We start from the raw sequence: 26,414 nt of genomic DNA, 5'->3' as shown, positions 1-26,414 counted from the left end.
AGATGTGAGAGAAGACTATGGGCTACTTGTGAGAAAAGTGGGCAGACTGGGGTCCACTCAAAAAGTCCTAGCTCACCGGTGGTTGCTCCAAAAATCACCAATTTGTTTTTGAGGTGATTATTAAGCTCTTGGTCCACATTTTCTCTTTTGACCATCGCTTCAAATTTGGGGTGGAGATGGATATAAAAAATCCCACAAAAATACCTGTTTTTCTTCACAACAAAGTCTTCAGTGGCCCCCCTTTTGTTGAATTTGCATAAGGCTCCAAAGCTGAGCCCTTCCTTGCATGAGAGCATGACCTAATTGATTCTTAGGGGTATTAAAATATGCATGGTTGTGGATTATGCATAAATATAATACATGGATATTATGGAAAAAAACTGGATAGTATATAAACTATTCATTGAATCTAGAATAGTGTCAGCTATATATAAATATAAAATGGAAAAAAGAGATATATGAAAATATAAGGAATCAAATGAGGGGACCCTCATTTGTTTTTATTGAAGTATATTTATTTACAAGAGATAAGAAAAAATACCTCTAGTAAATAGGAATCCAGTGAAAGGCAATGGCTATTGGTGAAAGGTATTTTTGAGGTTTTTCCTTGGAGTGGATTCTCGCCCAAAAATAAGAGAAGCTTGCATGAAATGACTTTTTATAGAATACGTAGGTAAGAAAAATTATGGTAATGGTGAGTAAATGTACATAGCATATATAGGAAAATAACGCACACCTAGGTAGAAATATTTAAATAAATATCAAAATAATTATAAAAATTCTCTATATTTAGGCCCTATGTACAATTAAATATATACACACAAATGGGCCATAATATATTTAATTATTTTTATGTTATTTGTTTATTTGGCTCAACTAGCCTAGCGACCACCTAGCTGAGGGTTTTAAGAAGGTATGGGAAAAGCCCCCTAACTCACACACGCCTATGTACAATGAAAAGGTAAGAATAGACACAATGTTTAGGTGATTTTGGTAGGGTGGGGTAACTCACTATGGAAATTACGGAGAGCCAGAAAATGGATATCACTATCATGAATTTCGATGAGAGCAGCAATTTTGGTATCATTCTGGGCAGACCATTCATGCATCAGCTCAAAATGGTCCAAGATTGGGGTTACGACTATATCTATCTAAGGAACAAGGATGTCAATACAAAAATTAGTGTCACCGATCATGGCTATAAAGATGTAGACAGAGCCCTAGGAGAAGACCTGCCTTCCACAATTGACCAAGAAGGAGGAATACCGGCCTAGCTCCAAAACAAATCTTACCAATGGATAGGAGAAGCTTCGGATTCGGAAAGTCTAAAAAAGGAAGACTGCATTCTTGACAGGACTACACAAGATAAAGCATACATACCAGAGCCTTTTCTAGAAGAGATGTTTGAACCGTTTGGATGGAAACAAATACTAGCTACGCTTGATGTTTCTGTCAACGAAGTGACCCTCACCAAATTTTGTGACGAGGAAGGGTACAATATCACTCCATTCCAGATGATGAATGTTTGCCTAAGTCCAAAGACTGAGGAAGACGTACCTGACAAGGAGGGGATGGCCGAGTGCTGACGGATAGTGGACGAAATCTTTGTAAGGGACCTTGTCCAAACAAATGATGGGGAAGAGTCCCCCTTGAACAGATAAGGTGTAGGTCAAAAAATTAGCTACCAAAAATGGAGTTTTTGGTTCACTTCCAAACCTTGGGTTTCAAGTGTACCCAGTAACCTCATGAGAAGCGAGACAAAAATGGGACTTGAGAACAAATTCTGATAAATTGGGAGGTCTTACCACTCATATGTGGCAGTGTCTATAACCATATAACTTTTGACATGGCATGGCTGAGAAGAACAGATAAAAGTAAAAACGAGCTTTGATTGGATAGTTTATGACAAAACAAGACTATAACATTGAACTGGTAAAATAATTTGTGAAAACTTGTACTGCAATCTTGAAGAAGATCTGGATGTTCAGTAGTTGTTGATGTATCTCTTGGTTCTTGAAGCAAATCTTCTTTGAAAAAAGTCGACAGTTGTCGAGTGACAGAGCTTGCTATGCATACATTTGAATCTTGTCCAATACTGACATAGACTTAGAAAGCCAAATTTGGAATGCATTTCATTTGTTACAGTAAAGCTTGATTTCAGCTTGGGTAGCAATATGTTTAAGAATAGTAGGGCGGCCATGGACTTACATTCGAATAAATGCTTGATGCAAGGAAGCAGAGGAAAATATCGCAAAACCTTTTGTGGAATTTTTGTTCTGTGGAGATCTACTCGATATCTTTCGGAATCACATTTTGGACACTTCTCCATGTCTATGTATTCCCCTCTAAAAGGAATGTAGTCATTAGGACAAGCGTGGATCGAATTGTAATCCATCCCCAAGTTTCGCAAAATCTTTCTTGCTTCCTCTTGGGAATCTGGCATCACATTATCATCTGGTAGTATGTGCTCTTTGATCAATCTACACAACATAAAAATACGTTACAATTGCGTAAAAATCTATCAGATTATTATACATTTAGAGTCTTATTATAGTAAACTAATTGTAATAGATCACCTAAAAAGCGTTGTGATGCTACTGTCACTCCATCCAACCTTTGTCTGCATGTTGAGAAGAACCAGGAGTGCTTTCAATCTAGACACACGTGCTTCCATTATACAATGGCATATCGGCTTCACTTTTCATATCATCATAGACAAGCCTTTCTGAATCCATGATCGTCTCAATCATTTCATCAATCTCGGGCTCAAACATTGCCTCGTTGGGAATGTGGTCTGCATGATCATCCCCCAAGATTTCAGAGGCTACATCTTGTGGCCTCACATATGCTGCTTGACCAAAGCGCCTGCGAACACGTCTATTGGGTTGCAAGATTGCTGCTTGCTGGCCAGCGTCAGAGTTCGAGGAGTTATAATTGGCAACAACTCGATCTATAATAGATGGATCGAACTCGCCAAATTCACGAACGTGATGCAAAGAAATGCATCTTGTCTGTCGCACAGCATGCTTGCAATGATTAAAAGGACATAAGATCCTCGTTGAGAGATAGGTGTTTCGGTTGGACGGCCCCACATCCTTGTCACTACTCATAATGAGGGTAAAAATCTGATAACCTGGACAACAAATTTAATCTTCTATTGGCATTCTTAGTCTTTTATCTCTCTCTCTCTCTCTCTCTCTCTCTCTCTCTCTCTCTCTCTTTGTTCACACTGTAAACTACCTCACAGTCTCTAGTCATGTCCAATCCCCGCACACCTCAGTCTAGAGGTGCACAGAGATCAGAACCACCGGGTTATAATCTCGTCTTTATTGGTCAATGCCTATGTTTGTGGGTACAAGAAATCTACACACCCACGTCTACATGATACTGCATGTAGTGAACAAAACCCCTTTGCCTCTTCTCTAGCTATAGCATTTCACAGCATCTTAATATCTTTTCACAGTAGATCTTTGTTTGTAGCATGCAGGTACGCCATTCTTGCAATGTAGCTGATGTCTGCTCAAAGCACTTAATTCTTACTCTAGATTTGACGGGATGTGGTGTGTGTGTGTGTGTGTGTGTGTGTGTGTGTGTGTGTGTGTGTGACCCTTGGAATCGTCATCTTGCATCACTAATTTCTATGTAGGCTCAATTTGCTCTTCCATTAGCTGAACATGATGGCTTATTGTATGGTAGCAGCAGTCGAACATGCAGATGGAATTGCTGGTCCGCATGGACTGTCGAGGTTGTGAGCGCAGGAAATTTTCTCGCCATTTCTTCTAACCTTATCTTAAACGATAAAAAGAAGAAAATGGTATAACCTTTCTATCACCCAAGTGTGGTAGATTGGTTATGCCAATTCCCTCTTCAATAACAGGTAAATAACGTAAATCTAGCTAAAAATAAACCTAAATCTAATCTAATTTAACTTAAATAAACCTAAATCTAATTTAACGTAAGTCTATATCTAACCTAATCTTTAACGTCTTTTGGGATTGTTTCCTACGACGTTAAAACTCTCTTCTTCTTGTGTGTGTGTGCCAATAAAAAGAGAAAATTGGTATAACCTTTCTCTCACCCAAGTGTGCTAGATTGGTTATGCCATTTTCCTCTTGAATAACAGGTCTTGAGTTCAACTCCTTGTTGGCTAGATTTTTAGGTCTCTCTAATTAGTTTCCTACGACGTTAAATTAAACTCTCTTCTTCTCGGGTGTGTGTGTGGGTGTGTGTGCATGCCAATAAAAAAGGAGAAAAACAGTATAACTTTTCTATCACCGAAGTGTGATAGATTGGTTATGCCATTTCCCTCATGAATAACAAGTCTTGAGTTCAACTCCTGTTGACTAGATCTTTAAGGTCACTTGGGATAGTTTCCTACGATGTTAAGAATCTCTTCTTCTTCTTCTTTTCTCTCTCTCTCTCTCTCTCTCTCTCTCTCTCTCTCTTGTTTTATATATATATATATATATATATATATCTTTTCCTCTCTCAATGTGTGTGTGCATTCTTTGTTTATGCATGTGTCTGTGCCATTTTGGTTTATGCATGCTCTCTCTCTCTCTCTCTCTCTCTCTCTCTCTTTTCCTCTCTCAATGTGTGTGTGCATTCATTTTTTATGCATGTGTGTGTGCATTTTTTGTTTATTCTTGTTCTCTCTCTCTCTCTCTCTCTCTCTCTCTCTCTCTCTCTCTCAAAAACACAATGTGTGTGTGTGTGTGTGTGTGAGAGAGAGAGAGAGAGAGAGAGAGAGAGAGAGAGGGAGAGATAAAGAGGGGAAGGGAACATGAGAGTGAGGAGAGGGAAGGAGCATACCTGGCTCTCCTTCCACTCCTCGTGTGTGTGTGTGTGTGTGTGTGTGTGTGTGTGTGTGGAGAAGAAAGAAAGAGAGAGAGGGAGAGCGTTACCTTGCTTGCTTGAGCGCGCACCAAAAACTTAGATTTGAGATCTGAGTTTTTGGACGCTCTCGATTATTTTTTTTAGCCCTGACAGCCTCGCTATGTTACTTGTAACATAGCGACGCTCATAGTGACGCCTATAGCAACTCCGTGGTTTCTCATGTTTGAGCGTCGCACTACAAGCGTCGCTACTATTAAGTACCTCATGTAGTGTAGGAAGAGCATGCTTGGACATTTTTAAAGCTTTCTACATATTAAAGGGAGATTGCATCAAGCTTGAGCAATAGTGATTTTGTTTTTCATATCTTGATGAGGACCCCATTAAGGAAAGATGGAAAAAACGCCACTCCAAAAATGACCCCAAAAAGAAAAGGGAAGGATGCATTGAAGGCATTAGAGAAGGGTGGGAAGACAAAAGGAAAGGACTTAAATTTAAACTCCATGTGAAGCATCAAGAAAGGTGCATAAGATGATGGACAAGGAGACCCCCAACAAAGATCCAATGAATTATCCATGACTAACAAGGGGACACCTTACACAAGGGCATCCAAGAGTAGCAAGTTGATGGAGGCATCAGAGAGAACATCTATGCTTCTTGGTGAGGAGGACACAAAGTTGGTGACCAATAAAAGAGGAAAGGCTCCATGATTTTACTCTACATATTCACACTTATATATGCTTTGTGCATATTGCTATTTTTCTTTGTGGATGCTATGTGGCCATTGGGGTTTAGGCATGTGTGTATTGCCAGCATGCATGTTGTTCCATACTATCAATTTTGACACTTTACAACATCAAAGTGACACACATTTGTATTGTACAGTTCTATGTCTAAACTCTACAAAGACTATATCATTAGGCCATTATGATTTCTATATTCTTCCATTTTCACACTAGAAAATATTTTCTTTTAATATAATGCCTAAAGTAAGGATTGTTAAGTCTATTAATTTGTGAGATCCTCAACCCACCAATACCAAAATTGGAATGGGATCCTTGACACGTCTCTAGGCCTATTAAAAGTCAAATTCTCTAAGTAACAAGGGCCCAAGGAATAAACCTTTATCATTGACAATGTCTTGGGTCTATAGCCCTAGAAGAAGACCTACTCCTATCTCACACCAAAAACCGGACAACATCTTAAAAATCCAAAACTAATTTAGCCCTATAACATCCACAATTTGGGCAAAGGTATTCTCAACCAACATTTCTCCCCCCCTAACAGATGTGAGGGCACAGCCGGTAGTGAACTCCTCTTCCAATTGGAGAAGTTTTCTAAATGTTTTTAGTGCACAGAGATGAATAGTTACCTGACTAATCATTTCCACCCATCCATGATTGAAGACCTTAGTCAATTCCCACTTACCACCCTGCACTCACACATGATTCTTTTGTTTTTTAATTTTTATCACATGTGTTTTAACATTTAAAATAATGGTTTCTTTTAACTTTCTGTCACAGTGATTCCTTTAATCAAGTATTTTAAAAACAGCATTGAAAAGCATTCTTTTAGCAAATAGACATCTTTAAACTTAAGACAGGGTAAAGTCAATCAGAAACATTGACCATAATAACCATGACCAGTAATTTTCTTATCTCAAGACCACCTAAGGGTAATAAAAAATGGCACCCATTCCTTATTCATTATCCGGGGTGGAAACCCATCACCCAAAGTTTAGGGTGCCCATACAACTGAACGGTTCCCCTAGGATAGAAATGATATCCTAACTTATGTAGAAACATCAAGACATGACACGGAGTAGAAACTCATCATTCATGGGGGTAACTGACTTATCCATGGTGGCTGAAAAGCCATCATTATTCATCAATTTATACAAAGGAGTCGAAGGTGTCTTGAGACAAGAGTCTTGGGACAAGTTGTGTTAAGGATGATCAATCATTCTTTGCTAAGTCAACCAGCCTTAACCCAAAAAATTCTTTTCCAATTTACAAACAAGTATACATTAGTCTCTTGGAAGATGCCTTTCATTTTTCATTCAATTTCATCTTTCCTAATTCCTTACCCGCTCTTTTACGTATGCAAAGTTTTTACTTAAAGAAGAACTTGAATTATTCAAAACCTAAATTATAATGAAGATCCACCTAGGATTGGTCGGGAATTTGTTGTAGTGTTGGGCCTAAATGCTCTAATCGGTAGGCCTACTACTAGGCATGGCCTCGTCATCGTGCAATGCTCTAGCTCTCTTGGGAATACTACCCTCATCATCTGATTGAGGATTGGCTCGGATCGTTTTTGTTGTCATGACTTCTATCCTTATAGAAAGGATGTCTATTTATTAGGTAAATCATCAAAACACTTGACTTTACCTTCGTATTAATCTAATTCTTTGTTTTACCCCAGCTAAGGTTAAGTTTGTAGTTTTGGATGGTAATTTCTTGACCTAGTAATTTCTTATTTATTTTTGTAGATAAGATAACTTTATCACAGCTTCCTTAAGGGTTTTTTAAGCTTCCTTAATTTTTACATAAATTTTTTCATCTTTTTCTTAATTTCTCTATCTTTATTAAGCTTGAAATCTGTATATTTCAATTAATAATTATTGAATTCATTATCTCTTAAATATTGAATTTCCTCAACTTCATATCAACGGTTTATAATTCCAATAATTTTCCTAAAAACTTTTAAGAATAATTTCTATTTATCCTAATTAATTTTAGCTTAAAATAGGGTTTTTGATCTGTTATAATTACTTACACTAATTATGTTATAGTTACCATAGCTAGATAATGATGTTTTCTAACTCTACTAGTTACCTTATAGCTATCCAAATTAGCTATCTAATTTTCTCTTTTAATTTAAACTTAAAATCATACTATTTTGGCTTAATAAAATAGCTAAATTAACTTGTTGATTATAGGGTAATTATCACAACTTACTTATGATGTTTACTAACTTTCAAAATTAAATTTTAGTTATCTAGCTTACTTAGCTAATTTTTCTTTTTTCTTTTTAGCTAAAATTAAATTATTTTGGCTTAATTAAATAACTAGATAAGCTTCCTAATCATCATAAGCTAATTATCATGGTTTACTTATGATGTTTAACAACTTTAATAATTATCTTATAATTATCTAACTTTGTTAGCTAATCTCCCCATTTATTTTTAGCTAGAATCCGTCTTTTTTGGCATAATCAAATAGCTAGAGTATTTTTTGATCATAAACTAGTTATCATTACTTATTTATAATACTTACTAGCTTTGATAACTATCTTATATTTCTCTAACTTGATTAGCTAATTCTTCCCTTTTATTTTTAGCTAAAATCAATTTGTTTTGGCTTGATTTAATAGCTAGATTAACTTTTTGATCATAATCTAATTATCATGGTTGTTTAATAACTTTGATAATTATCTTATAATTATTTAAGTTGGTTTTTTTTTTTGAGCTAACATTAGTTTATTTTGGCTTAACTAAATAGCTAGATTAACTTTCTGATCATAAGCTAATTATCATGGCTTACTTATGATGTTTAGTAACTCTGCTGATTACATTATAATTAGAAGAGTTTTCCTTTGTTTTTTAGCTAGAATCACTCTACTTTGGCTTACATAAGCAGCTAGATTTTCTTTCTGACAATAATCTAATTGTAACAATCTACTTATGATGTTTACTAACTCTTATAAATATCTAACTTAATTAGCTAACTTCACTCTTTTATTTTCAACTAAAATCAATTTATTTTGACTTGATTTAATGGTTAGATTAACTTTCTAACCAAAAGATAATTATCACGGCTTACTTATATTATTTACTAACTTTGATAATTATCTTATAGTTATCTAACTTAATTACCTAATTTTCCCTTTTTATTTTCAGCTAAAATCAATCTTTTTTGGTGTGATTAAATAGCTAAATTGACTTTCTAACCTTAAGATAATTATCATGTCTTACTTATGATATTTACTAACTTCTCTAGTTATTTATAATTATCTAACTTGATTAAATAATTTTTCCTTTTTATTTTTAGCTAAAATTAGTATATTTTGGCTTAACTAAATAGGTAGATAATCTTTCTACTAAGGAGATAACTATTCAAGTTCTAAACAATGGTCTCTAACTTTGATATTTATCTTATGATTTTTGAGGTTTTTTTACTAGATTATCCATAACTTTTATAGCTAAAAACAACAAATTTTTATCTAAATGATTATAGAAATTAATCAAAAAATTATGATATAATTTTTCTAGCTTATTAATAGTATGATTAAGCTTTGGTAACTATCTTAGAACTAACTAAGCTTGTTTAATATAGTTCCCATTAATTAAAGTCAAAATTAGTTAATTTAAATCCTAACTAGGATTAGTAATTAGGTAGATTATTAATCTTTAATAAGATTAAGTAATTATCACATAAATAATGTATAATAGAATATTTAATAGTAGAAACTAATATAATCTTCTTTAATTAATAGATTAATTAAGAAAAAATAGACATAAATTACTAATTATTGAGATTACCATAGTTACCTCGCTTAATCGGTATCTAAGATATTTCTTTCCAGAACTCTAAGTCTAACTCATTTGTGAAGCAATAGGGCCTATTTATAGTTTTTATGGGCATTCTGGATCAGGCAGCTAGGCACTTGTAGCTCAAGCAGTCCCCACACTCAAGAAGGTGCCATCTGCTGCTAATATTGTGCCTGGAAGCTCCTGCTATCTCCTCCCATAGCCTGTATACTTTAAAAATCAACCCTGCTAAACTTTTAGGCTATTTTTTGCTATTTTCATAGACATCTGGGAAAATATCTGGGAGGCCTTAGTAAAAGTCTATGCTGAAATGATTACTGCAACCATCCAATTTTTACAAATTAAAATGGCAGTGAATCTTTTAGAAAGGATAGCGGTGTCAGTTTTTACCCGATATTAGTTCTGATAGTTCCTAGCTATAGGTTTGTTGTGCTTAAGATCTTAAAAATACCAATTGTAACTACTTTGGAGATAATGTTTTACTTGTTTGTACGTCCCATGCTTTCTCCTATAGTTTTGAGTTCATTTCCTTGCAGCTAGAAAGGTGGAGACCTTACAATCACCCCAAATTAAGAATTTGAGATGAACTCATCTCAATCAGAATTGGGAAATTCTTTGAGAAGAGAGGTTTCATCTTTCCAAGCGGCATCTTCAGTGGGATAAGCTTTCCACTTTACCAAGTGTTCTTGATTCTCTCTCTAATTCTAAAGATACAATCTTGCTGGAGATTCCACACTTCCTTACTTTAGTAATACTAATTACTTGCTTTTCAATTTTTCCCAAGAAACTCTTAGTGTTGAGACCATCTTAAAAACATTTACAACCCATTTGTATTCTCTCAAAAACCAAGTTAAATCCATTCCATAAAAGATCCATATATCCACCTTGTCAACATGAACGCACTTGGTCTAATTGACCATTCAGAGCAATCAGTGCTCGACAAGTGTTATGTATTCTAGCTTTGCCAATCTGAACGCGCTTGATGTATTCTTGCCATTCTGAGCAATCTACATTCGACACAAGATTCCACCATTGCACTAGAGGTACCCCCTCTATGTTCTAACCTGGTTGACCAACAATATGTAAAGTGTTTTAAGAGGTATCATACCAAGTGTTCATTTGGCTTCCTATTAGTCTCGTACATTTATACTTCCATACCAAGGACATTTTTCAAGGAATGTTATCGTGTGCACAAGGATTGTGAGTTGGTTTTTTAAATAACCATCTTATTTCTAAGATTCAAATTCTGACTTGATGACAAGAAACGTCTTTCTCATTTTCTAGATCTACCCTTAATTTTTTGATTGAATGCTAACTTAACTTTAGATTTCTTAAGTAATTTGGGAAAGAAAAATAATGTATACCATTTTCATATATAAGTAGCACAAATTTTTACATTATTGATTTATAGTGGTTTACAAAATTGCCTGTTGTTACTGACCTCTAAGATTGCTAATTGTGGCCAAGCGACTGGCTCCTTCATCTTCCTCATTTATTAAGGTTAGTTCTCCCATGATTTCATAATCTCTGGCTCCTCTTGCTCTTCATCCTCCATTTCTACCTTCTCTAAGATTTTTTCCTTGATTCTAAGGAATGGCTCATGTAGTAGTTTGAGGGTTTTTCTCTTCTAGATAGCTATTTCTATAGTTCCCCATTTGATTGCATCTATAGCACCTAGCATTTGGGAAGGTCTTCTCCAAGTTCATTACTGCAGCTACTCCATGTTGTTGATATCCTTGGTTGAAAGTTCGCTTGGCTCTTCCCCTATGTTATTAATTCCATTATAGTTCCTTATAGAATTGGTTCCTTTAGCTTCAAGAGGCTTGGCCCTGAGAAGTGCATCCTAAATTGATGTAGGACTCATGGCTTCAAGACGTGTACTCAAGGGTTTGTTGAGTCCTTGACAGAATCGGGCAATGAGTTTCTCCATGGTCATCTGGGGAGCATAGCGTCATAAAGACACAAACTTGGTGTAGTACTCTTCTAGCAAAAGTCCAACTGGCGTAGACCAAAGAATTCATTCATCTTAATAGCCTAATGTGGAGGAGGGAGATAGAATTCTTTGATTGCGTGCTTCATTTTTTTCCAAGACGGACTACTTGTGGGATTATCTCTACAGTGTTGCTTCCACCAAAGGTTGGCATCTTCGTTGAGAGGGAACGTACCCAGCATTGTTTGGTTTTCTTGAGCAGTTCTTGTAGGTTTAAAATAGTCATCCATAGCTAACCATGCTTCAGAATCTCACCTAAATTGGGTCTCTCTACCTTGAAGGTAGAGAGTTGGACTTGCTTTAGTAGTAATTTTTTCTCTTGAGTAACAGTGTAAAGGCTATTTACGTGAGTATTGCCATGAGGATTGAACTAGTAAAATTTAGTACTAGATGAAAATATCTTTGACTTATGCTTTTAGCTTATCTTATACTCAAAAACTTTGCACACTAGATGAAGAAAATTTCTAAAACACAAACAAAACTGCTTATAGCATACCCATGAGAACCATAGTATGTACAAGAGCTAATACAATCCATGAAGATCCTCCTATGTGCAAGGGTGACGACAGTCCTATACTCGAATCTTGTAGACTTTGGGTGGATCAGATATAGGATCAAAATATACAACATCTTTTGGTCCACTAAAACTAGGGCCTACACCTATGGGCCATTTGATCAAACACCCATTGATTTTGTGATACTTAGAAACCATCTACTATAAAGGTTTCCTTTGGATTCTTTGACCCAAGGAAAAAGTATACTTCAATCACTTGAAGATATTCGGCCCATTTGAGTCTCTTCATATTTAGTGCCAAACCTCTAAACTCTCCCACATCAATGAAGAAAATTCCACCAGATCCTGACCACCTGATCCTCCAATTGGGAGGAAAAAATCTCTTGTCTAGCTATTTCATCATGATTTTTTTGCATTGAATAGCATCGACATAGGCAAGCCCTCATAAACCTAATGATGAAATCCATGAATTTGTAGTAAGGATGATAAAAATCTTCCTGCAAAGATAGGGACAATTCTCTCTCTTCTTTCCTCTCCCTCTGTTCAAGTTAGTACTCCTTTAATTGAATTGGTCCAAAATCACTTATTTTAACCGAATACCTTAAAATTTTTCCTAGGTCCAAGAATTTAACTAACACACACTCTGATACCAATTGTGAGATCCCCAACCCACCAATACCAAAATTGAGATGGGATTCTTGAAAGGTCTCTAGGCCTATTAAAAATCAGAGTCTCTAAGTAAGAAGGGTCCATGGAATAGACCTTTACCATTGACAATGGATCGGGTATATATACCTAGAAGAAGACCTAGTCCTATCTCACAGCAGAAACGGGACAACATCTTTAAAATCCAAAACTAATACAGCCCTATAACTTCCACAATTGGGACTAAGGTATTCTCAATCAACATTTTCCCCCTTCAACAGATGTGAGGGTAGAGCCGCCGGTGAAGTCCTCTTCCAATTGGAGAAGTTTTCTAAATGTTTTTATTATGTGGGGATGGATAGTTACTTGACTAATTAGGTCCACCTATCCATGATTGACAACCTTAGTCAATTCCCACTTACCACCCCGCACTCACACATGATTCTTTTGTTTCCTAATTACTACCACATGTGTTTTAACAGTCAAAATAATGGTTTCTTTTAAATTTTTGTTACAGTGATTCCTTCAATCAAGGAATAAAAAATGGCACCCATTCCTTATTCATTATCCGGGGTGGAAACCCATCACCCAAATTTCGAGGTGCCCATACACCAAACGAGTTGCCCATACAACCGAACGGTTCCCCTAGGATAGAAACGATATCCTAACTTATGTAGAAACATCAAGACATGACACGGAGTAGAAACTCATCATTCATAGGGGTAACCGACTTATCGGTGGTGGCTGAAAAGCCATCATTATTCATCAATTTATATGAAGGAGTGTTGTCTTAAGGATGATCAATCGTTCTTTTCTATGTCAACCAGCCTTAACCCAAACAATTCTTTTCTAATTTACAAACAAGTATACATTGGGTTCTTGGAAGATGCCTTCTATTTTCAGTGAATTTTGCTCTTTTACGTATGCAAAGTTATTACTTAAAAAAGAACTTGAATTATTCAAAACTTAAATTATAATGAAGACCCACCTATGATTGGTCGAGGACTTGTTGAAATGTTGGGCATGAATGCTCTCATCAGTAGGCCTACTACTAGGCTCAGCCTCATCATTGTGCGACGCTCTATCTCTCTTGGGAATACTACCCTCATCATCAGATTGAGGATTGGCTCGGATACTTTTTGGTGCCATGAGTTCTATCCTTATAAAAAAGGACGTCTATTTATCAAGTAAATCATCACAAAGTTCACTTTACCTTCGTATTCAATCTAATTCCTCTTTTTACTCCTAGATGGTAATTTCTTGACTTAGTAATTTTTTAATTGTTTATATAGGTAAGATAACTTTTTTAGAGCTTGCTTAAGGGTTTTCTAAGCTCTCTAAATTTTCTTATAAAATTTTGCATCTTTTTCCTAGTTTCTTCATCTTTATTATTCTTAAAATCTGCTTATTTTTGGATTCATATTTATTAAATTTATTATCTCTTAAAGATTGAATTTCCTTAGCTTTATATAAATGGTTTATAATTCCAATAATTTTCTTTAAAATATTTAACAATAAATTCTATTTATTATAATTAATTTTTAGCTTAAAATAGAAAATTTAATCTATTATAATTATTTGAACTACCTTAACGTGCTATAATTACTACAGCTAGATGATAATGTTTTCTAACTTTGATAATTACCTTATGATTATTCAAGTTAGTTATATAGTTTTTCCTTCTAATCTACAATTAATATCAATCTAGTTTGGCTTAATTAAATAGCTAGATTATCTTTTTGATTGTAAGATAATTATCATGGCTTACTTATGATCTTTACTTACCTTGATAATTATCTTTTAATTATCTAACTTGATTAGCTAGTGTCATCCTTTTATTTTTACCTAAAATAAGTCTATGTTGCCTCAAATAGCTGGATTAACTTTTGATCAAAAGCTAATGGTCACGACTTACTTATGATTTTAATAACTGTGATACTTATCTAACTTGATTAGCTAATTTTTCTTTTTAGCTAAAATCAATTTGTTTTGGCTTAATTAAATATCTAGATTAACTTCTTGATCAAAAGCTAATAATCACAACTTACTTATGATGTTTACTAACTCTTATAATTATCTAACTTGATTAGTTAATTTTTCCCTTTTATTTTTAGCTAACATTAGTTTGTTTTGGCTTGATTAAATAGCTAGATTAACCTTTTGATCATAATATTATTATCATGGCTTACTTATAGTATTTACTAACTCTTGTAATATAATTATCTAACTTGATTATCTAATTTCTCTTCTTTATTTTCAGCTAAATCAATGTGTTTTGGCTTAATTAAGTAACTAGATGAGTTTGGTGAGTTTCCTTTCATTTGTGTGTGTGTGGGTTGGGTGGTGTAGTTGAGAGTAGTGAGACTCTTGATTGTGGTTTAGTTAGCCTTCCAAAGTGTTGTATGTGTGGAATGGTATCACCTTGACAGCTAAAGAGATTACCTTCGTGCACCAATCGTGTCATCTATGTCCTCAAGATTGACATTATGTTGATCTAGGTAGTGTTGCATGCACTTTATGGGTGTTGTAACATTGGTGCCATTTTCAAGGACACAAGGACTTAAGAAGGTGATCCTACTAACACTCGTGTGATGGTTTCTTTCTTTATTTTTGACTTAAGAAAGCATTTTTCTTAAATGGATCCGGAAGAGGATATTCCAAGATCAGAAGGATCGCTAGGAAGCGAGTGTCTTGCCGAGGGTTTGTGATTAGATAGATTTAGTTAGGATTTGTAATATTAGTTATATATTAGAGTAGTTGATAGTGTTTGAGTGGTTTGTGAGGTGATAAAAGAGTTTTTTAGTCGGTTTGTGGTACTAAAGCATTTTTCTACTAAAAAATGCAAAACCCCATATGATTTGTAGGAGTAGCTTTAGGTAAGCGATCTGATTAGGATCTAGAGCTATTCATCACTGATTTATTTGTTGAAGTGTTTTTTTTCATTCATGATATTTGAAGAGTTAATTTTGAGGGTAAAAATGCACAAAAGAAAATTGTGTTGACATTTTTCCATGATTGGTTGATGTTGTACATATAAAGAGCATGTGCAAGGGTTCTGTGAAGAAAAAGTGAATTTTTGAAAACTTGGACATCATACACGTATGATGTCTCAAGAGGCATTTGGAGACCAAATTTGACAAATCTGACTACACCAGAGTGTTCAAAAGGGGGGTTCTACCCTAAGAACACATTGAGACTAGAGTTATGATCAACTCTTGACACCCAAAAGGAAAAAGACAAATTGTTGAAAATGAAAAAAAGAGAAACTTGTGATTCTGAGAATATTTTTTCATGAAAAATTTGGTAAAAGTGCTTGAAAATCAGTGTTGAAGACATGGGAATGCTTGTGAATGAATTCTGTCCAAAAACTCATCAGTGGACATCATACGCGTATGATGTATGAAGGGTGATTCTGGCAGCAAAAATGAACTTTTGACTTTACATCCCCATTTTGCATGTCGTGTTGAGCAGATACACCAAGTTTCACATTTGGGCCTATAGATTCAGAATTGAGGGGTTTTACTCTTTCAATGGTTTTCCTTGTCAAAAAGGGTGATTTTATGCAATTTTGGCATCTGAAAATTATTGTGAGCACATAATCAAGATCTACATACCAAGGGGCACCTTGGGTAGAAATAGAAGTCCATTCAGACAACCTAGACATCATATGCGTATGATGTCCTAGAGGCCAGATTTGAGTCAAAAGATACATGCAACCTTGTGATCTAGAGTATTTAGGAAGCAAATAGGTCACATTTCATTAAATTTGAAGCATTTTTGGGCTTGTAAAGTCCATAAGATAAATCTAGGAAAATTGAATGCTTGAATTAATTATATCTAGCACAAAAATGTTGGATTTGAACTCTAAAAGTTGTTGTGCATTACCAGTGTAGTCAGGGACCTCTAGAGTGAATTTCACCTCATTTTGATGAGTTAGACATCATGTGATTATGATGTCTAAAGGTAAATTTTAGGGACCAAAATTGAAATCAAAGCATACCAGGGTGTTTAGGACCACAAAACAAGCTTATAGACCTACTCTCGGCAAATTTTGAGCACATAGTCATTATACATGTACGATGTCTCAAGGTAGCATAGGAGGTTTGAAAATGATGATTTAAGCTTTCTTGCAAAAAGTTTATCTCATTTGGACACATATTTTTACATTTAAGAAGATTTTTGCATATACAAGAAGGTAAAGTTGAAAAATTAATGATTTTGAGCAATTTTAGCATCCAATTTTTCTTTTGATCACATATTTTTGTTGTATGCATCAAGGAGTACCTTGGATAGAAATATAAGTGAAATTTGAGCCAAAAGACATCATACACGTATGGTGTCTTAGATGTAAGATCTAGGTCAAATCAGACACCTGAGTACACCCTAGTGTCTTAGAACATAAAAGAAGTCCCTGGCCAAAATTTCATTGCATTTGAGGCACATTTGGGATAAAAAGTGCTAAAAGATGAAAATTGGGCAAGGTTCATGCTTGTATTAACCATAACTTTCACAAAAATGCTCAAATTGAATTTATCATATGTGTATGATGTCTCAAGCCCAAATTTGAAGTCAAACATTGCATTTGAGCTCACAAAAGTGTTTGCCATCACAAGATAGGTCTAGAGACCAAGTTTCATTCAATTTGGATCACTTTTGGCCTACTTAACAACCCAGGGAAGTTGGAAGCATCATAATAGAAAAAGGAGTGATAGACCTGCCTAAAAATGTTAAATACAAGCATTTAAAGCTATTTTGAATGAAACTCGATAAGCCCATACAGTAGCATGGAGATTCATTTCTCGGTCTATCCTTCGTGAAGTAACCACCTTAGTCAATACCAAGGTAAGAATCTTATTCATATGCTCAGCTTTTTCGTTTTCTTGTGGGTGATAGGGAGATTCCTTGTTATGGATGACCATAAATTCATTAAGAAGATACTCAATTACCTCATTAAAGAAATTATTTCTCCTATCACTGAAAATTTCTATTGGCAGTCCATGTCTTGTGAACACATACTCATATCAGAATACGGGAGCAGTGGTTCTGGCATCATTCTTTTGAGTTGCTTTAGCCTTGGCCCACTTAGTCAAATAATCCATAGCTACAATAATATATTGAGCTTGGGTTCTATAAGCAGGTGGCTGTATTGGTCCAACAAAGTCTATACCCCATTTTGAGAAAGCTCTAGCTCCCATATTGGTCTTAAGGGCATGCTATCTACTTGTGTTGGCATTTTTTCTCGTTCACAAGCATCACATCTTTGAACATATTATTTGGCATCTGCAAAAAGTGTTGGCCACCATATGCCTACCATCAAGATTGCTCTTGCGGTGGTCTCACTAGAAAAGTGACCTCCAACTAATCTGGCATGTGCTTGTTCTATAATCGGAATATATTCGTCTTCATTTGCACAAAGACTCAAATGTTGATCCTTACCGCTCTGATACAATTGGTTTCCAATAAGAGCATAGTCTCTTGCTTCAGTTTCAATTGCTCTTTGATGGTGTTTACTCATATCCTCAGGAAATGTTTGGCTTGATAAGTAAGTAACTAGATAGTTACTCCACTTAGGAACATGTGACATTTGAAACAATGTTACATGAGGTATGGGTGTTTTTTTTTGACATTGAAGACAGTCCTTTACAAAAGAGCGAACATCACTCCTCATAGTCGGCCAAAATACTCCAAGTGTCAAGATCCTCTTCATAATTTGATCTTAGGCAAAGTGAAGTCCCACTATGGTAACATGTGCTTGACTTAGGTATTGGTTTTTCTCTTCAGGATTAGTGCATAAGAGCAATACTCCATCTTGGTTTCTTTTATATAGCCTACCATCTAGTAATTGATACATAGTCGATTGCTTAATTAATGTGATTGTAATAGGAAGTGGTATTTGCAAATTCACTTGAGCTATGGTCATCAATGATACCATATTTTCTAACCATCGAGGTATCATTTCCATGGAGAACAGATATGCACCTGGTAGATCATCATCTACTCCTTTAGCAAATTCACTTGAGCTATGGTCATCAATGATACCATATTTTCTGACCATCGAGGTATCATTTCCATGGAGAGCAGATATGCACCTGGTAGATCATCATCTACTCTTTAGGAGGTTCTCCTTGAACAATCCTAGACAAATGATCTTCTCTTTGATGAGTAGTGCCCTTTTTTACAACTACAATGAAATCAAATTCCAGAAGAACGATAGACCTTCCCATCTTCGTGTGCTGCATCGCTTGTTGACCAAGTACAATAAGTCTTGGTGGTCCACAAAGAACACAAATTTGTTTACTAATAGGTAATGTCTATACTGTTTTATGTCATAGATCATTTCTAATCCTTCCCTTTTAGTGGTGGTATAATTATTTTTTGCCATGTTCAACTCTCGACTAGCATAACAAAAAGGAAAATCAATTTTCCTGTCTCCTAGTTGAGCTAGTACACACCCTATGGAAAAATTTGAAGCATCTACATGTATGTGGAACATCTTATTCCAATCTGGTGCTTTCAATATTGGAGCTGAGGTGAGAGCTTGCTTAAGCTTCATGAAGGATTCTTCACACTCATCAGTCCATTCAAAGTGTGTAATCAGGCTATACATGGGTTTTGCAATCATAGCGTACATGTAAATGAACCGTCTATAATATGCACAATGTCCCATGAAGGCTTGAACCCCCTTGACTATTGTTGGTCTAGGAAAATTAGCAATAACATGCATTTGATCCATATCAGCAGCTATGCCATTTTTAGATACTATATGACCAAGAATGTTTCTTTGTCTACCCATGAATGTGAATTTTTCAGGATTTAAGCAAATCCTATAAAGTCTACATTTTTTGAATACCTTTTTGAGATGCTCAAAATGATCATCCTGGATTGATAAATGTACGCATAGCTCATCCATATATACTTCCAAGATTTTCCTTAGATATTCTTTAAAGGAATTACTCATGAATCTTTGAAATGTGGCAAGAGCATTAGTTAACCCAAAGGGCATAACCCGATAGGCAAAAATGCCCCATTCCGTTGCAAAAGCAGTTTTATGCTGATCTTTTGGGTCGACCAAAAGTTGATTGTATCCCAAAAATCCATCTAACAAGCTGTAAGCTTCTTTTCCTGCAACTTGTTCTAACACATGCTCGGTGATTGGAAGAGGAAAGTTGTCTCTAATGGTAGCTGCATTCAGTTTCTTAAGGTTGAGACACACTTGTAATATTCCATTCTTCTCGGGTACGACCACAATTGGAGACACCCAGTCTGTGCGTTCAATTTCATAAATGAATTCGGATTCCTTTAGTTTCTCAATCTCTTCTTTGATCTTCCTGGAAAATGTGTCATTGTATGTGTATGGCCTTTGTCTACTTGGTTTCACATCATCTCTCATGGGTATGGTATGTTGACAAATTTTTGGATGAGCACCCTTGAGATCCTTGTAAGATCAAGCCAAGATATATCAGTATTCTTTTAGTAAGCTTAGTAAAAGATCTTCTTCTTATTAGTTAGGTCATTTGCAATGTAGGCACGTTGTCAGGCCATGGGCTAGAGTGTAGGGCCCACCTAGGGGAGTCAGGGACTTAGGCCAAGGGCGGAGGACTGAAGGTTTGGACAGGGGATCCAGTTAGGGCAAAGGGCCATGGTCACTCCTATAATAGGTTGGCTAGGAGGAGGATCCGACATTCAGTCTCCCTATGGTCTTTCACTGGTCTTTCACAGGAACGGTGAGCTATGGAAGAGGGGGAAATCAAGCATGATCTCTCTCTCTCTCTCTCTCTCTCTCTCTCTCTCTCTCTCTCTCTCTCTGTGCTTACGGATTAAGGGGCAGGCTATGTGTTGTAAGGGTCTTCACTACAAGAGGTTGTGTGCTCTTGTGACGCTGTTAGCGACGGAAATACACTGGGTTTTTATAACCCCCGGCGTCGCTAAAACCGTCTCTAATAGCGTCGCTACGAGAGCGTCGCTATAGGCATCGCTATATGTGTCGCTATAAGCGTCGCTATATAGAGACGCTCATAGCGACACTCATAGCGACGGTTATAGCGACGTTTACACAGAAGTCTATAGCAATGCTTATAGCAACGCTCCAGAGCCATAAATAGCGATGGTTATAGCGACGCCCAAGAGAATTTTTTTTTGGTGACAGGGCATTGAATGCTCTGCCACCCATCAACCATATTGTACTTGATTCACTTTTTAAAAAAAGTGCAAGGGTAGATAATAGACCCAAAATAGTCACCCACAAGACACATTGTTTGCAAAATTGACAAGCGTAAAATTGACAATTGTACACATCATAGGCAAAATGAATTGATTGGCAAATGTAATAATGACAATTGTACAACATCATAGACATAAAGAATTGATTGGCAAAATGAACTGCGGTGAAAAATGTAATAATATACATGGTTCAAAAAGACATATAAAATCCGTCTCATGATACATAAGCTATGAGAAACCCTAAACTAATGCTATCTAGATACGGCTAAACTGACGTCGTCTAGTCAGACGTCTCATCGCGTCCAAGCGGCATATCTGTCGGATTCTGCAAAAAAAGACAATAAGACAGCTTTCAGTAAGTATAAACATATAACGACATTTATAAAACAATACAAAAAATAGAAAAGAGTAAACCCTAATACTAACCATGCCGTCGCGAGAACTGAGAATGTCCATCAGGGCGTTTAAGCCCTTCTTGCCTGCGTACTCGCGCTCGTACGGTGTGGGATCACGTCCTATCATCGACCACTGTCAAAACATACAAAGATTTCATTATGTTAGAATTAAAAAACTCATAAACCCTAAACTATCGAACATAAAGAGCAATGCGAAAACACTTACAAAATCGGCCTCAAATGATGCCCATCCACCACTCCCCAAGTGGTGCGAGCTCCCTGCCTCTACTCGCGCTCTGGCTGCATCCTTTTGTTGCTTCCACTTGTTGGGATTCTCGCGCGCTGCTTTCTTCGCATTCTTCCAATCTTCTTTGGCCAGCCAATCTGGCCTGTTCCACCCATTCTTGATTGCTTTTTGCACTTCGGAACGCTTGTGTTTGCAGTATTCGCGCATTCGAATCTTCATCAGGTCTTCATTGAAGCGCTGATCCCGTGTTGGAACGGGAAACTCATCATGAAGTATGCTGATGACTCTGGCTTTTAAATCACTTTGTACTTCACTCCATTTATTTAGTATGTAGTGTCTAAACAGCTGAGAGCAAAGACAACGCATGCGCGAGATCACCTTCTTGCCGTCATCATCCATGATGATGCCGCCGCTGAAGTCGACGGAGTAAGGCAAGCCCTCTGACCGGTGACGCGTGAACCTGGGTGTCCCGGCAGGGGTCTCTAGCGGCGTGTCGATGGGGGTACGGACGTCAGGTGTCTCCACCGGCGTCTGGGCCCCGAAGCGAGGAGTGTCGAGTGGGGTGGCTCCTGGCAGAGTAGGTAGAGGTGTGTAGCTACTAGGAACAGTCAGCCGCGCAAAACCTGGCGTAGATGGCGATGCTGTGGCTGGTGTGGGGGCGGGCAAAGAAGGGGAGGGTAAAGAGCCTCGTCGGACACGAGGCGGTGTGGAGGCATCGGCGGCGGAATCCCCACAACAACCGCCACCACCACCACTAGAGCGCCGGTGTCTAGACGAGTGTGAAGATCGTCTCGTCACCACCGAAGCTTCGGAGCGCGCCGAATGCTCCGAAAGAGAGGGAGATGCGGATGGAGTAGGAACGCGCGATGATGCGCCAAAGCGATGACGCTCCACGTACCACTGTCTCTGCTGCGGTGACAAAGAAGAAAGAAACTCCTCATCATCCATACCTGCATTAAACACACGAATATTTAAACTCAATATTGAATGAATAGAGTAGACAATGACGCAAAGACCATTAAATACAATGACGTAATGACGCATATAAATACAATGATGCAATGAATTGAGTGATAGAAGAGGCAAGTCGAAAACTCAGAATTTTCAATCAAAAGATGTGAGCACGAGTAGAAAAGAGCGTTATACACCATGGAAGGTACTTAGAGAGCCAGAGCTTTTACAACACGGAGCAGAATTGTTCAAATACAATATTTGTGGCTTTAAGAGATCTCTCTCTCATCCTTGCATAACTCAGCATAACTTCCTATATCTATATAGAGCTCTCCGTTTAAACACATATCCTCTGTTTCATTTTGTAGCTCCTCTGCATGCACCCCATATAGAGTAGTAGCATCTTGATGCTCGTCTGGAACCACCGCAGCGGCTTCTGATTGAGCATCTTCTCTGATCTCCTCCATTGATGCCGTTGTGATTGGCACATGGTAGCCTTCATACGTCCTTGCACTACGAGGGGCTACCTCTATGACGTAACACCAGTTTGATGTAGACTTTGTAGGATGAAATATTACCTGCCAGAGCCACATAACTTACATGAGAGCTTTCAAGCACATAACTTGTAAAAGGGGGATGTTAACTATTTACATACTTACTTGTTCACAATGCTCGGGTAGTACGAAAGTGTCTCTTAGGTCAGTCCATTTCTTAGTAGAATCCACCTTAAGAAAACCAGACTCTCCTCTACGCACAGTAGCGTTGCGACCCTCCATGATCCTCTGTAATCGATCCTCAAAATCTCTTGTAGCGTGCCGAAGTAATTGAGTTCCGCCACCACAGGATCTGCATCAGAGGAACGTCGTCGACTAGACTGTTCAAATTTTTCCATGATTCCACAATCTTGAGTAAAACGCTTTTTGTCGATCCGTTCCACCCTAAAATGTCGACCTTTACACCATGATGTTGTGTATGAATTATACTACAACGAACAAAGATTATGAGTGGCCGTTCAAACGTTTAGAAATAAAGTCACTAGCTAGTCGTACATTGCAAACTTATCTTGGTCGCGCAACCCCGAGAGTACTCCCACTCTTCCTCAGTCACTTCGTCACCGCATTGTTGTGCGCTTTTCAATTGGTTGTGCAACCATCCTAAGCTCATGAATTTTGGTAGGCTCTCCAGACCCGTCGGATAGTGCATCGGTGGTCGTCTTCCCCGTCTCCACTCGATTCGTGCCCTTTGTCGCTCTTGCTTTGCATCCTCATATTGTGAAATCCACTTTTGCATTACGGGATTGTGAAACATGCAAAATCGGTTGATTTTAGCCTCTAGATCTTCCGTCATCTTCTTCTCAACACCGAGATTGCACATGACAATCCCAGATATGCACTCATCATCTATGGTTCGCCATAGCGTGTCCCGGGCTTTATCAAATCCGTCTAGCCACTCTCCAATGTACACTAGGGACTCTGATACCAACCAACCTTCTGCCATGCTACCCTCCGGACGTGCCTTTTGACACACATATCCCTTAAGCATTTTCATGAAACGTTCTAAGAAGAACATCCATCTGGAATGAACTGTGCCAGCTATTTCCACCTCATCAACTATGTGAACAAGAAGATGCACCTGAATGGTTAGCATGGTAGTAGGAAAATGTTTCTCAAACATGCACACAAGCTCCGCAGCATTTAGTTTGGCGAATGGTATGGAGTCTACGTTGATCTCCTTTTGTGAGATCCATTGCACCAGCTTTGCAAGTTTGTAGATTGTGTTACGGATGTCGAGAGACAAACATCCCTCAATGGCAACCGGTAAAATAAACTGTAAAGTATGTGCAGCAATGATATTAAAGTCCATATTTTATGCAATGATATTAAAGTACACTATGAACGTACCTGACACATTTTATGCGAATCGTGTGACTTCAAACCGGTAAGCTTTCCTTCTTTAGTAAAACACGTTCGGAGCGAGTGCATTACGCCAGTGGGGGTCCGCAAAGATCGAATGGTCTCTTTTACTTTGCGTTCTTGGGCTCCTTTGAAAATCCATGGTGCTTTAGGGAGTTTTATTGATCCATCAGACACTGTTTGCGGCCAATATTGCTCCATACGATCCACATTTCTAAGCTCAACTCTGGCTCCCAAAGTATCTTTCTTGCCGGTCAGATGGTCCCATAGTAGATTACCCACATTCTTGAATATGTGCATTGGATCGAGCAAGTGATTGATCATGAGTCGGGGCCAGTATGGTAACTCGTACCATAGAGATAGTCTCTTCATCCCTGGAGGCAATCCGTCATCGCACATCTCCTTCTGCTCTAACCATGCTTGTGCAGACATCCTTGGTGGCTCTCTTCCCAAAATCTGTCGCGTAACACATGATTCTCTGGAAGATACGCTTGATGACCTTCGTAGATTTGCTTCTTCAGTGAGGGCGCCCTACGTGCATTCAGTCTAGGTCCACATGTGACACATGCTCTGTATCCGCTTGTTTAAAGCCCTGCATGTATACACATGATAATAGATCAACTATGGGAAAAAACAAGATTTACAGTGTCTGAGTGAGGAGTGTCAATAGATCACTTGAGCATTCTGTTAGCCCGGGATAGTCATGCATGGTCCACATTAGAATTCCTCTGATCAAAGCATTCCGTCGTCCTGTGTGTCGTCTCATATCCACCACCTCTATGCCAATCCACAATTGTTGTAGCTCTTCCAATAGTGGACGAAGATACACATCCATATTCCCCACTTTATATTGCCCTGGCACAATCAAGCTTAGCCATAGGTGCCCCTTCTTCGTAGTCAACCACGGGGGAATGTTGTAGTTGACGATGACAACGGGCCATACACTGTAAGATGTTGATCTTTGACCAAATGGATTTACGCCATCCATAGCCAGGCCTAAGCGCAAATTTCGAGCTTCCCTGGCAAAATCCGACCATGTTCCATCTATATGTTTCCAGGCTACGCAATCTGCAGGAATTCGTAGCACACCATCCGAAGATTTATTCTCCTCATGCCATGATGCTAGGGCGGCCATGGACTTACATTCGAAGAAATGCTTGATGCGAGGAAGCAGAGGGAAATGTCGCAAAACCTTTTGTGGAATTTTTGTCCCGTGGAGATCTACTCGATATCTTTCGGAATCACATTTCGGACACTTCTCCATGTCTATGTATTCCCCTCTGAAAAGAATGCAGTCATTAGAACAAGCGTGGATAGAATTGTAATCCATCCCCAAGTTTCGCAAAATCTTTCTTCCTTCATCTCGGGAATCTGGCATCACATTGTCAGCTGGTAGTATGTGCTCTTTCAGCAATCTACACAACATAAAAATACGATACAGTCGTGTAAAAATCTATCAGATCATTATACATTTAGAGTTTTATTAAAGTAAACTAATTGTAATAGATCACCTGAAAAGCGCTGTGACGCTAGTGTCACTCCATCCAAACTTTGCCTGCATGTTGAGAAGAACCAGGAGTGCTTTCAATCTACACATACGTGCTCCATTATACAATGGCGTATCGGCTTCACTTTTCATATCATCATAGATAAGCCTTTCTGAATCCATGATCGTCTCGATCATTTCATCAATCTCGGGCTCAAACATTGCCTCGTTGGGAATGTGCTCTGCATGATCATCCCCCGAGCTGTCAGAGGCTACATCTTGTGGCCTCACATATGCTGCTTGACCAAAGCGCCTACGAACACGTCTATTGGGTTGCAAGATTGATGCTTGTTGGCCAGCGTCAGAGTCCGACGAGTTATAATTGGCAACAACTCGATCTATAATAGATGGATCGAACTCACCAAATTCGCGAACGTGCTGCAAAGAAACATGTCTTGTCCGTCGCACAACATGCTTGCATTGATTACAAGGACATAAGACCCTCGTTGAGAGATAGGTGTTTCGGTTGGACGGTCCCACATCCTCGTCACTACTCATAATGAGGATAAAAATCTTATAACCTGGACAACAAATTTAATATTCTATTGGCATTCTTCGTCTTATCTCTCTCTCTCTCTCTCTCTCTCTCTCTCTCTCTCTCTCTCTCT

This window comes from Adiantum capillus-veneris, chromosome 17 (genome assembly GCF_014529385.1).
Source record: "Adiantum capillus-veneris isolate H3 chromosome 17, ASM1452938v2, whole genome shotgun sequence".
Taxonomy (NCBI): Eukaryota; Viridiplantae; Streptophyta; class Polypodiopsida; order Polypodiales; family Pteridaceae; genus Adiantum; species Adiantum capillus-veneris.
This window is presented reverse-complemented; position numbering follows the sequence as displayed.